Genomic DNA, 13,374 nt, shown 5'->3' with positions numbered 1-13,374 from the left:
CACCCCTCTCTCTCTTTCTTTTTCTCTCTTTCATACAGCACACATGAACAACACACAGGAGCTTCTTCATTCACAGAGTCATCGAGGGCACTTAAACTTAACAGAACGGTCCAGGACCTTCTGTGATGCAATAAGGTGTTGTTTTCCCCTACAAGAACATGACAATAGGCTGTCATAATCTTCAGGATGGAGGGATGTTTACCTATTTTGTCGACTGCAGTTTCCATATGCCTAGAACAGTACTCAACATATAGTAACACTCAGTAGCTATTTGTTGAGTGGATGAATGAAAAATTCACTATGGGCCTCCCTAAATTCCTTGGAACAACAAGGTCCTTGGTTTATGTTAGCTGGCAGGTCAAACTAACTCTGGGTATTTTGTTGTGCAAAGTCTGTTTAGAAGAAAAGCAGTGTGTAGACTATAATTTTCTCCCTGTGTGTGTTACACTGACCTATTTCTATTAATAATAAATGCCCAAAGCTCTATTGAAAATAGCCATATTCCTTTTTGCTTATTATTAGCCAGAGTCTTGAAATTCACACTTGCACAAGGATGGCTCTAAAATGGATCCTAACAGATGGGTACTTCTTGAGCTATCATAAGGCCGATGGAGAAAATCCAGTCAATGTGTGGGTTAAGTCTGTGAAGAACAATCCTCATTCTGATGAACCATGTTACAAAGCCGGGCACTGGGTTCTTCATCTTATACTGTTTCCTGGCAGTGTGGGAGGCAAAGTGCATGCAGGAAACACTGTCACCCTTGTGGTTTCAAACAGTTCAGGTTGCCTTTTATGAATATGCATGAGGGGCTGGGTCTTGCTCTTGCCTCTTGAGTTTTCTTGAGTTTAACTTAACCCTCACAAACCCTCTTCCTGCCTATCTTTTGAAGACGTTCCTTGAGGGGATTTGAAAAAGTGAGTTATTTCTCCAATTGTGGAGCATTTTACTTTTTCTTTTTCTCTTAAAGATGACAAACGGCACCCTGATTTATTTTTATTCACCGTGAGTCATTTACTAGTCTTATTTTATAAATAATATTTTCTACATCTTACTCAGAGGCAGATGGGAAAGTTCAAGGAAACACCCTCTGGAAAGAGGAAAAGTATTTCAGTCTGGATTTGTACGTTGGTGCCATTGCTAGAGTCCCCTATGCACAGTGCTGCCATGAGGAAATAAACAGATGGCAAATAGTTCTTGCAAAGCAGCATTTAGAGGGGGTTTTCTTTGTTTGAGAAGTGACTGCTATTCTGCTCGTAGGGTGAACTCTGTGTATTCCAGAGAATGCAAAAAACAAGTTGGAAATGCTTTTCTAATATTCGTAAAACAGGTCACTGGGTCTAAAGGGCGCTTGGCCAGTTGGGAGCACACATACACACACTTGATAATCATTATTGCATGTTGTCTTTGCGAGAGGAAGTGGGGGAGGGGAGGGGAGCTCCTCTGAGCCAAGAGGCAGCTCCAGGAACCCACGTGGTGAACAGCATGTGCTGGGAAATGCCAGCATGTGTCGCTCCTCAACTTGGCATACAGACTCAACTCCTGTTTGACAAAATTCACAAGGCAGACAGGGAGTAGTAGGGTTGTTTTCTCTGGACAAACAGTAATGGGTGAGGAAATGGGCAAATGTAGGTTGCTATGCAGTTGTTTTGCTGTTGATGTGGGAGCAATGCCAGGCAACACTTAGATACTGGGAACATTTTCATTAATCTGCAGAGTCCCAGCCTTTCCATAAGAGAACCCCCACTAATGTCTTTTCCTTTAATGACAATAGTTAGGGAGAAAATGTACCTTTTTCCTAGATGTGCTGCTTTTGTTTCTCCACAGGCTAATAGTCCCTTCCTGAAATCCATTATCTACCTAATCCCAGTTGTCATAGATTACCAATTTCTAATGAACTGTTTCGTTTGTTTGTTTTTAATGTTAGGCATTCTTTTTTTTTGTTTTTAACATAAACATTTGTGTTTTAAAAATTGCTCAGCACTATTTTGGCATTTAAAGTTCATGATGTAAGAGCTGATGATTTTGCCTCGTTGTTAAGTGGTGAAATAACAGGGTCAAAGTGAGGTTAACAGGATTAGAATCCCAACTGGACTGGAGTCTTTCCTTTTTTTTAAAAATGGTGGGGGAGAAGAATAGAAGGGTGGAAGGAAGGAAGGGAGGGAAGGAGGGGGGGGGGGAGGGAGGAAGGAAAAGTCTATTCAAGAGAAAGTCTTATCTGAGCTAAACCTTTTTATATGCTCTTCCTATGTCTTACTTTATTGGTTCCACAAATACCTTTCTTTTTAATTTTTTTTAACGTTTATTTACTTTTGAGAGAGAGAGAGAGAGAGAGAAACAGAGCATGAGTGGGGGAGGGACAGAGAGAGGGAGACACAGAATCCAAAGGAGACTCCAGACTGTGAGCTATCAGCACAGAGCATGACACCGGGGCCAAACTCAGGAACCGTGATAACATGACCTGAGCCAAAGTCAGACGGTTAACCGACTGAGCCACCCAGGTGCCCCCACAAATACCTTTTAAGAGTACACTAGGCATTATGAATAGCATAGAAATTTTGGTTACCATTTAAGGACATACTCTGGATTTTAGTCCCCAAAACTAAATCTGTTTTTCATTTTGCACCTCATATTCTGTCTCCAATGCCATTGAAAAAATAAAATAGATTACCTGTGACTTTTATTAACACAGTTTTGTTTTATAGCAAGTTTATGGATTGTGTTTTCCCCATGTCCAGTTATCTCTACTCTGTTCGGCTGTCCTGGACCACACAACTTAATCCAAGGTCTTAGAACCATGCTGTGTCATAAAAGGTCATGCAAAGTGTGCTTTTCAGTGAGTTTTTTGCAGCCTTCCATCCCAGGTCTGGATTGCTTCCTTAGCACCTCTTCCATGAACTCCAATTGCTTGTGAACTTCTCTGTCTTCCCCATAGGCTGTGAGTACATTCAAGGAAGGGCCTGTGCCTTGTTCATTTCTGAAGTGATGGCAACGTAATCAGCACTTAACAGATATTTGTAGAAAGAAATGAGTGCTGCGCAAAACATCTTTGTTTATATATTCTGACTTTATGGACTTTTTTGTTTTTATGGAATTGGATTCCAAAAGTGAGTTTGTTGGTTGAAGTCTCTCTATATTTTTGATTTTACTTTAGTTTTATTTTTTAAATGTTTATTTATTTATTTTGAGAGAGAGCATGAGTGGGGGAGGAGCAGAGAGAGAGGAAGAGAGAGAATCTTAAGCAAGCTTCACGCTCAGCATTCGGCACTCAATGCAGAGCCCGACACAGGGCTCAATCCCACGACCAGGAAATCATGACCTATGCTGAAATCAAGGATGCTTAATTGACTGAGTCACCCAGGAGCCCCATTTTAATATATGTTGCTAGATTGCTTTCCAAAAAAGTTAAAGCATTTTCTCCCATATTTCCACCAGTAGTAGGTTTTATTGGTCTTCTAAATGTTTGCTAGTTTAATAGTATAATTTTTATTTTCCTGGCTATTCATCAGTTTGAGTGTTTGTTGGTGATTTAGATTTGCTGTTCTGTGAATTAACTTTTTATATATTTTGCCTATTTTGCCACATAAAAGTTTGCATTTAAATCAATATATATAAAAACAAGTATAAAGTCCTCTTTACCTAAAAATTCCAATTGCAGGTATGTATCATACAGAAATATTTAGATATATAAACAAAAATATACATGTAAGTATCCTATTACATCCCATCTGCATAATATATGCATAAGCATCCCATCTACAAACATAAGAGCATTGTAGTAACAAAAGCTGAAGTTTTAAGAAAAGAAGGTAGTTTGATATATGGTGTTTTCTTATTATGGAACAAGAAGAAGCATTTTAAAAAATGAGGTAAATCATGTACTACATAAAGGATTTCAGCCTATTGTTAAATGAAAAAAGCAAGTTGAAGAAGAGGAATTGCATAGTACTACCCTACATTGTATATTTAGAAATGCACAAGTGGAAGAAACTGTTTGTCCTTAATCTTAGAAACAATGAGAAACTGTTTTTTGACTCACGCTGCAACAAGCAGATAGCTACTATTGTAAAAGCTAGGTCACATTCCAAAAGATGCACTGAGGTTTTTTTTTTTTTTTTTATGTTTGTTTATTTTTGAGAGAGAGAAAGAGACAGAGCACAGTGGGGGAGGGGCAGAGAGAGAGGGAGACACAGAATCTGAATCTGAAGCAGGCTCCAGGCTCTGAGCTGTCAGCACAGAGCCCCACGTGAGGCTCAAACCCACAAGCCATGAGACCATGACCTGAGCCTTAGTCGGACGCTCAACTGACTGAGCCACCCAGGCGCCCCTCACTGAGTTTTTATAATGTGGGAGATACATGACCAATTCGAGGTGGCAGAGAAAGAAACATAGGTAGAAAACTCAGTGAGTCAGTTCCTTGAGGGATCAATTAGTTGTGTAGTGACTAGCAAGAGGCACGATTAATTATTAATCTTATGTTTCTTTCTGTGACGACTTTCTGTATTATTTGACACATGTTTCACAAACTCTGATATTGATAGCTAAGGATAGTTTACAGTTCAGATGGGTAAATTCTGTGTTTGTAGTGAAAACATTTAATAGAGTCCCTATCTTTTCAGATCCTCTCTGTTGTGTTTCCTAACTTAGATTTAGTTTGTGATAAAAGCGTATCACAAAATTCCGTGTTACTTGAGATCATCATCTCAGTATAATGAGTTGGCAAGTAAATTCTGTGTTTTGCTCCTGGATCGTTAATGTTCTCTATCATTTAGCTTTCTTATCAGTTTATTGAAAGTAGCTTAAGTTTAGCTCCGAGTGATTTGCTTCATAGGCCGTAAAGTTTTATTCCTATTTAAAGGAAGACACGCCTTTCTAATGTTTACATTTTGCCCTCTCGAAAAGATGACTTAACTATGTAGTTTCCACAACGTAAGTGTTTATGCGTATGCCTGCAAACATCTTTTTGTATGTAAACCCTTAGAAATGAGCACTGTATGGACAGAACAGCAAGCTCTTAACAGGCTTCTGTGCAGGGACAGGGAGAGGGAAAGGGGAAAAGGGATGCTTTGAGAGTTCACTTTTATTCTGAGTACTTCTATAATGTTTGATTTTTTTTTTTTTAAGTGAGAATTGTTTCGTTGTTTGGTATTTGGGTAATGTTCAGAATGAAAAGAGAAAATAACTAGTAATTAGCAAAAATCAATGTTTTCTGTATCTCTCAGAACAATATTCAAGGAGATGACAACTTTTTGGAGTCTAAGGATGCCCTTTAATTTTTGAGTAATTTTCTAGACAGTTATATGATAGTAGTTATACATTTAGTATCTGTTTACAAAAGAAATAATTATCTTGGGGTGTGCCTGGGTGGCTCAGTCGGCTAAGCATCCGTCTCTTGATTTCAGCTCAGATCATGATCTCATGACACTGGGCTCTTCACTGGGTGTGGAGCCTGCTTTGGATTCTCTCTCTCTCACTCCCTCTGCCCCTCCCTGCAACAACAACAACAACAACAAAAAAAAAAAAAAAAAAAAAAAAAAAGAGAAAGAAAGAAAAGAAGAGAAGACACTACAAATCCATTTGTAGTTTTTAATCTGAAATATTATCTTGTCCATAGGGTTTCTCTCTGGTATCTCAACTCCCTTTCCTCTCATCAGTCTGGCAGATCCCAGCCTCAAGTGAGTTCACCTGTATGTCTCCCTGTGTGCACCACACCCCACATTATCGAGGTGTCCTGGAGAAATAACACGACTAGGCCATGGGTACTCTCCAACTCCGTGTCATTAGGCCGCAGTCCCTCACAGCTGTCCAGCAACCCTCCTGTGTTTCCCTAGTCACCTTCTCTTCCACTTGCCATAGTAAATACTTCATCCACTCACCTTCTTCTCAGACATCAGCCTCCAAATAACTCACTTCTCTGATCTAGTTTTAGTTTCAGTCTTCTAGGCTAGATCCTCAGCTCTCAGCGGGTGAGAGCTTGCCTGCTTTGCTCACAGTTACCTCTCAGGACCCAGCCTACTGCTAGAGTGGGCACTCAATAAATATTTAAGGAATGAGTAAATGAGTGAATGAATGATGCTTTATAACAAATAGATGAGGAGGGATATGATGAAGGTTTCTGGGCCCCTTTGAGGGACTAGTGCTTAATGACGTGGAGCTGGCCTAGCACGCGTGGCTGCGTGGTATTATTCTCCAGGGGACCGCAGTAGCGTGGGCACACACAGGGAAACATAAAGATGAAGTCATTCAGGCTTGGGGATTTGCCAGGCTAATGAGGAGCAAGGGAGCTGAGACACAAGAGGGAGTGGTTAAAGTGAGGGACCATGGGATCTCTGCTGGGCAGGGAAGGAGTGAAGAGAGGAGGAGATAATAGGGGCAGATAGGGCAAGGCTGATGTGAAGGCCTGGAATAGTTCTGATGGCCTGTGTGAAGACCAGCTAACTGAGAGCTGGAAGTGGAGGGTATTGTGGTTGGAGAGAGAAATTCTTGCCTAAGGGTTTCTGAGGTGAAGCAGTCCAGGGTGGTGGGTTGAGGGTGTGGCTGAGGTAGTATGGGGCTGAATGACCAGAGGGGTCAAAAAAAAAAAAAAAAAAAGAGAGAGAGAGAGAGGCCTCCAGGACGGTGGATATATCACCATGTAGATGTTCCAGGTGAGGAGTAAGTCTGTTTATGGGGGAAAGCGCCACCGTTTACGATGACAGCAGGGACTGTGAGACTCAAAACCACCTCGATGAGGTGGGTTGGAAAGGGATAAAGGAATTAAATACATAGAGATGTGAAGAAAAGAAATTATTATGATGTAGGTGGTATTGACTGATACTTCAAGTTGGAGAAAAGACTTAAAAGAGAGGAGTAAATATTGAAGAGCAGTGAAAATTGCATGTAATTATCGGTTGTTTAAAGCAAACAGCACATAAAACAAAAATTCCAGGAAGTTCAAATACATGTCTCATCATTTGTTATTACTTGAAGATAAAAACTTAAATCATATAAAAGTTTTCTGAACCTCTCAGAAAACGTAGCATCATCTCAAGGGGCTCACTTCTAGAAGGAAAACTGTAGTAACTTGCCAGTTCTAGTTCTGGTCAGGCATTCCTAGAATACCTTGGAGTGGATTTTAGTCTCACAGGGATCCCACTTCCAGGGTATCAACAGGTCCTGACAAATAAAGCTCTTGAAAATGTTCTCTACTGCAATGCTCGGTCTGCAGACCTAGTTAATGACAGAAACACATCTACTTCATTTCTGGTACTTTGCTGATAAACTTGGACTTAAATACACACAAAACTACTGTTCCTTCTCCTCTTAGAAAATGAAACTAACAACAACTGCCTTGTCAAAGCATCTGTGTTCTATTACTACTAAATTTAAGGCAGTTTATCAAGTATACATGACATGCAGGATTTGAGTCCTTCCCTCACAGAGAGCAGTGCCTGAGGAGCAGGGACACAGCAAGAGAAAGGCTGTGGTGCTAACAACAAAGCAGCCTCCAGCATCCCCCAAATAGCTCGGTGTTGACTGTGGGCAAAGAGCTGAGAGCAACAGTGTGGGACCGAGTTGTCAGGGAAGGCCTCCAGGCATTACATAAATGCCCAAGGAGAGAGAAAGAATTCACACCAAGGAGGGAAATTATTTATGGCATTGCAAGGGTGAAAAGATTTTTTTTTTTCAAGGTCCTGGTATCTCTGATACTGTATCCTAGTGTTTAGACATATGGAGTCACCATTGCCATTAAACTATTAAAATGTGGCAGAAGACTTGGAATCTCTTCAGAGCATGTTGTAAAAGGGCTGACACAACTCCAATTATGCCTTTGGTACAAGTATCATGTCAGATTGATGTCTGCAAAAGGAGGGGGATTTGGGAAACTGCATAATGGGTTCTTGTATTGTTTTTATCCTTTATTTGGTGCAGTCCACACTCACCATGCCACTAGTAGCTTCCACAAAACTCAACAAGGTCAAGGTCTGTACGAAGGACTTGCTAGCTCCTTTGATCCCTCATGGAAACCTCTTAAAACCTGGATTTGATTCAGAGGTCTAAGCAAAAGCCCTCCATGAAGCCGTGCCATGCCTTGTAACTAAACTTTAAGCATTTTCTCCTTCATTGTTCCTTTAGCAGAAGTTATATCCCTGCTGCCCATCTATAAATTGTCCAAGCTGGAAAGGATGTTTTGTGTTTTTTTTGTGTTATCTCACAGCCTGGGGGAAATTAACAGATAAAACAAGAAGTCAAAATGTAATAAGAGGGGCACTGTGCAGGATGGTGTGCATCTCTTTGGTATGAAGAAAAGACAGAGCACCCTTCATTTTCTTTTAGAGACTATTTGACCCATGGGCTTAACAAAAGCAGCAGAAGAAATGAGCCAAGAGTGGAAAAGAGTGTGTGTTGGTGATGTTGTTACTTAGCAACAGGAAGCTTCTGGCTGATGTTCTGAACTGAACAAAGGAAAGCAGCTATGACAGCATGGAATAAATGAATGGGGAGAAAATGAAAGGAAAGAAAGCAGATGCAGTGGTGGAAGAAGGCTAAGAGGGAAATGAGAAGTAAAGGAAAAGCATGGAAATGGATGTAGTAGTTACTTAAAAACCAGAATAGTATGAATAAAATCATTTGGGAAAAAAAATAAATGAAATAAAGATGGAAATAGCCAGAAGAATAAGAAACCATCTGCAGGGGAAGCTTGTAGGCAACTAATTGGTGGAAGAAAATCATGCCATGTATTGAACTCACAGTGCCTGGAATCTGAGTTTGAGGTCATGTAGGCTTGAGGCAAGGTGCCCAGAACAAAGTCCACACCACTGAGTCTGATTAGGCTACTCAGAAAATGAGCCAGGAGGTATGATAGCTCCAGGGATATTTTGGTAGCATGTTAGAATAGGTATGAACCCATAGAATAACCCTACAATAACTTTTAGGTTTTTAGACCACTACATCAGTTCTGACCCAAAAGGGCAACCCCAGGAGAATTGGAGAAACTTTAGATCTGGCAAGAAAACTCCTAATTCCATCTCTGATTCTTTCAAAATCTTATTACAATGTCATAGCACAGAGCAGGCCAAAAAAGTATTTACTATGGATACATAAGCCTTGATGTAGTCCCAGGGCCTTTGACATGGCAGTTACATGACATCTTGTAGGCCTGGGTGTTTGTTTATATTACATGACCAGTAAACTTGTCTTCTACATTTGTTTCTTAAAAGGGCAACCATGCTTCCTAGCCCATCCTCCGCATTTTTTGACCATTTACACTTGTAAGTCAAAATATCATGAGCATTTCCTCCCAGTATATGTACATTTTTATTCACAAGCAATATACATATACTATCCAATGATACGTGGGTCATTAGAATATGACAAGATAAAATTACATACATGTGTTTTTAATTTTATTTAATTGCTTAAGCGTTTTATTTTGTTTGTTAATGGAAACTTCACCTCCTTATCCTTACCTTCATTTCCCCACTCTTCCTCTAGCCTACCTACCTACCAACCACAGGGCATAACTTAGGAGGTAGCATGGAACAGGGGACATTAGGTATTTGCAGTAAATACAAGTGGAATGACATTTTTCCATTCCCTGCTCGGAGCTGTCACCTCATATTTTATAGGCATACATGGAATTACTTATGTTATCAACTCCCATTATTATTATTTTTTTTTTTTAATTTTTTTTTCAACGTTTATTTATTTTTGGGACAGAGAGAGACAGAGCATGAACGGGGGAGGGGCAGAGAGAGAGGGAGACACAGAATCGGAAACAGGCTCCAGGCTCTGAGCCATCAGCCCAGAGCCTGACGCGGGGCTCAAACTCACGGACCGCGAGATCGTGACCTGGCTGAAGTCGGACGCTTAACCGACTGTGCCACCCAGGCGCCCCTCAACTCCCATTATTTATATTACCACCTTATCAACTCTATATGTTATTCATTAGCTACATATAAAATAGGACTAAGTTTTTAAGTTAATCCTCTTTCAAAAACACTTCTTTTATCTATAGCATTTAATTTCTTTTTTTTTTTTAATTTTTTTTTTTAACATTTATTTATTTTTGAGACAGAGAGAGACAGAGCATGAACGGGGGAGGGTCAGAGAGAGGGAGACACAGAATCTGAAACAGGCTCCAGGCTCTGAGCTGTCAGCACAGAGCCCGATGTGGGGCTTGAACTCACGGACCGCGAGATCATGACCTGAGCTGAAGTCGGGTGCTTAACCGACTGAGCCACCCAGGTGCCCCTATAGCATTTAATTTCTAGTTAAGCATGGCTAAATGACAATACACTTTTTGGTCTGCTTCTTTCTCAAATCTCACTAAACTGACAGTGAAAGGATAGGCCATGAAGAAGCAATGAAAATTAGAAAAAGCTTGGTGTATCTATTACTGCATAAAAACTACCTCAAAACTTAGTGGCTTAATATAACACCATTTTTTAGAAAACCATTCTTGGGTCAGCAATTTGTTCAAGGTGCGGTCCGGATGACTCATCTCTGCCCCCTGTGGCGTCAAGTAGGCTTACTTGCAATTGCAATCAGTGGGCATTTAGCTGGGGTTAATAATTAGGGTGCCTTAGTTCTCCACATGGCTTCTCCAGCAGGTGAGCTCAGGCTTCCTCACGTATTGTTGAGATTCCAAAGAAGGCAAGAGCTGAAGCTGCAAAGGCTTCTTGGGGACTTGTTAGAAGTCATAGACATCACTTCTTCACTTCTGCAGCATTCTGTTGGTTAATGCAAGTAGCAAGGTGTAATAGACTGGGTTGTGTTCCTCTGAAACTCTTATCTTGAAGCCCTAACCTGCAATGTGACTGTATTTGGAGATGTACAGACTTTAAGAAAGTAGTTAAGAATAAATAAGGTGATAAGGGTGGGACCTTCATCCAATAGGACTAAGTGCCCTTCTAAGAAGAGGAAGCAACACCTGGGATATGCATGCACAGAGAAAAGGCCTCAGTGAGGAGGTGGCCTTCTACAAGCCATGGAGAGTGGTCTCACCTGATACCAATCCTGCCAATACTTTGACCTTGGACTTCCAGCCTCCACAACTATGAGAAAATACTTTCCTATTGGATAAGCATCCAGTCTATGGCATTTTGTTATGACAGCCTCAGAAGACTAATACACAAGCCCAGCCCAGATTTAAGGAGTAGAACATAGACTCCACCTCTTGATGAAAGGAGCTGTAAACAATTTTGTGACCATTTTTAATCCACCACATTTGGAAAATGTCAGCTTGTTTTAGAAAGTGTAAGTATATCAAAAGGAATACTTAGAGAAATGCACATATTACTCCTCCCTACCACTGCTTATTTTCTTTAAACAACTTTGTAACTGAAATTGCATCAACATTTTTTATCTAGGTAAATAAGAGGTAGTAACTTAGTAGGCATATATATAATTAGGTATAACTAGAAAATGATATCAAAGGCATAGAATTTCCACTAGAAAGCGGAAGCCACATTATGCCAAAGCAAAGCTATATATGGAGAATAAATATAGAGGAAAAAAATGCCTTTTCTAAGATTGAGCATTAAGCTTTAAATACTGTATTAAATTTATTCTTCTCTGACTACTGAGTGAACATTTTTCATTTTCCATAGTTGTTGTACCATATCAATAGATGTTACATCATATGGACCTTTCTCCGTCCTTTTCTCTAATAAAAACCTCAATTTTATTCAGGTATTCAACCTATCCCTTTTATACAGAGGCACACTAATTAGATTGAGCCATCATGTTAATTCCTTTCCTCTATCCTAATGACCAGTTCAGAAATCCAATATTGAATGCTATTTTGTACATGCCATTTCCATGGTGACCATTACTGATGCAGAGAATGCAAATCACTCTGAATGGGAGGACTTATAATCCATGACTCTGAGATGGATGGTCTCTCTTCTACTGAACATAAACATTGTGATCTGGTGGCCACCTTAATAACCATGAGGACTGCTCACCTAAGAACAAAGGTAATACACTGAGGCTCCTGAATGTCAGAATTCTGTCTAGAATTCTTCTTGTGTTATGTAATAAGTGTTCTGACTCTTTAGGCCAGTTTCATACAGGATTTTTTTTTTTTTTTTTTTTTGCCTGTAGCCAAAAGAATCCTTCCTATCTGATGATGCTGTTCCTGTTTAACCTGAGGAGTCCTCAGTGATCTCACATGGAATGGTTTTACAAGGCAAGTCAGTTCTTTCCATATTCCTCCATTGCCCCTCAAAATCGCCAGATCTGTAAGCTGATTGAGATCTCTGTATGCCTCACAAGATCCATTTTAAAGCAAATCTAAGAAGAGAAAACACACCCATCAGAGGAATTGAAAGACTGCTAATTTATGTTGGTAAAATATGGAGAATATGTGTGGAAATGGATTCTGAGAGTACCAGACTGAGGAAGGAAGAACACAATTATAGATCAGATAGAATTTATCACTAGGGATGCAGTTATTGGAGATTCTGGATTTAATGTTCTAGCTCAAACAGTTGGAAGTTGTCTAAATTATTTGCTAAATTATCTCATGAGCTGTGCTCAACAGTAGCCCATTCTAAATGAACCTGTGATACTAGAAATTTCTTATTAAAGGGGAAGAAATCCAGAAGTTTTATGGAGATATAAATATTGGGTAGATTATCTCCTGTGAATTGTTCACCTATTCCCTGTTTCCTTCTTCTAGGGGGAGGAAGAAATGACCAGAAAACATTTCCCATACCAGGGGCTTGAGAATTGTATAGGTGTATGCAAGATCCCACTTCTTAAAAAGCACTTTGGTGGCTCTTCATATGCTGGGGTAAGAAGAAAATACTCTGCGTTGGAAAAGCACTCCTGATTTCAAATTGGAATGCTAAGGTGGAAGAGGGCAAGTAGTGGCACTTAACTGTCAAAGTCAAGGTGGGCATGCTGACCATAATAATAACAATAGAGCTGGCATGGTGTTCAAAATGATACAACTCTCAAAAGTTTCTGCAAGTTTTTTATATGTAAGAGACTCACAGTGATCAAAATAGATGATAAGTTAGGGTTCTAATTCATTTGTATAATGGAAAATACTCCAGGGTTAGTGGTTACAGTTCTAGTGATGTGTTCTTGAGCTCAGTAGTTCTGGTGGTGGCCTTTGGACACCTGCCTCTCCAATCTTTACAGTGATTTTGTAAGCACCTAATCTCCTGTCTTAAAACTCTTCTACTTAAAGTACCTAGAGTGGTACAGTGCACATAACACTCACTGATGCATTCCACTAGAGCTCTAAACTCTTGCCATGATTCTTTCTTCAGTGTCTGGGTATATTATTGGGATAGATACTCTCAGAAAATGGCAGAATTCCAACATTGACTTCTGGTCTATTGATTAGAAGCTACCAAAGATATATATTATGGTAGGAATAGTTT

General features: G+C 39.9%; 1 long non-coding RNA gene across 1 annotated transcript; it reads left to right on the top strand.

Moving 5' to 3' along the window:
- Positions 1-834: 834 nt before the first annotated feature.
- Positions 835-12,171, top strand: LOC123608936. Its single transcript, XR_006717522.1, has 3 exons — positions 835-915; positions 11,823-11,958; positions 12,086-12,171. It is a non-coding gene; the product is annotated as an uncharacterized LOC123608936 (long non-coding RNA).
- Positions 12,172-13,374: the final 1,203 nt, after the last annotated feature.

This window comes from Leopardus geoffroyi, chromosome B2 (genome assembly GCF_018350155.1).
Source record: "Leopardus geoffroyi isolate Oge1 chromosome B2, O.geoffroyi_Oge1_pat1.0, whole genome shotgun sequence".
Taxonomy (NCBI): domain Eukaryota; kingdom Metazoa; phylum Chordata; class Mammalia; order Carnivora; family Felidae; genus Leopardus; species Leopardus geoffroyi.
Note: the sequence above shows the minus strand (reverse complement) of the source record. Positions and strands in the feature narration are given on the sequence as shown.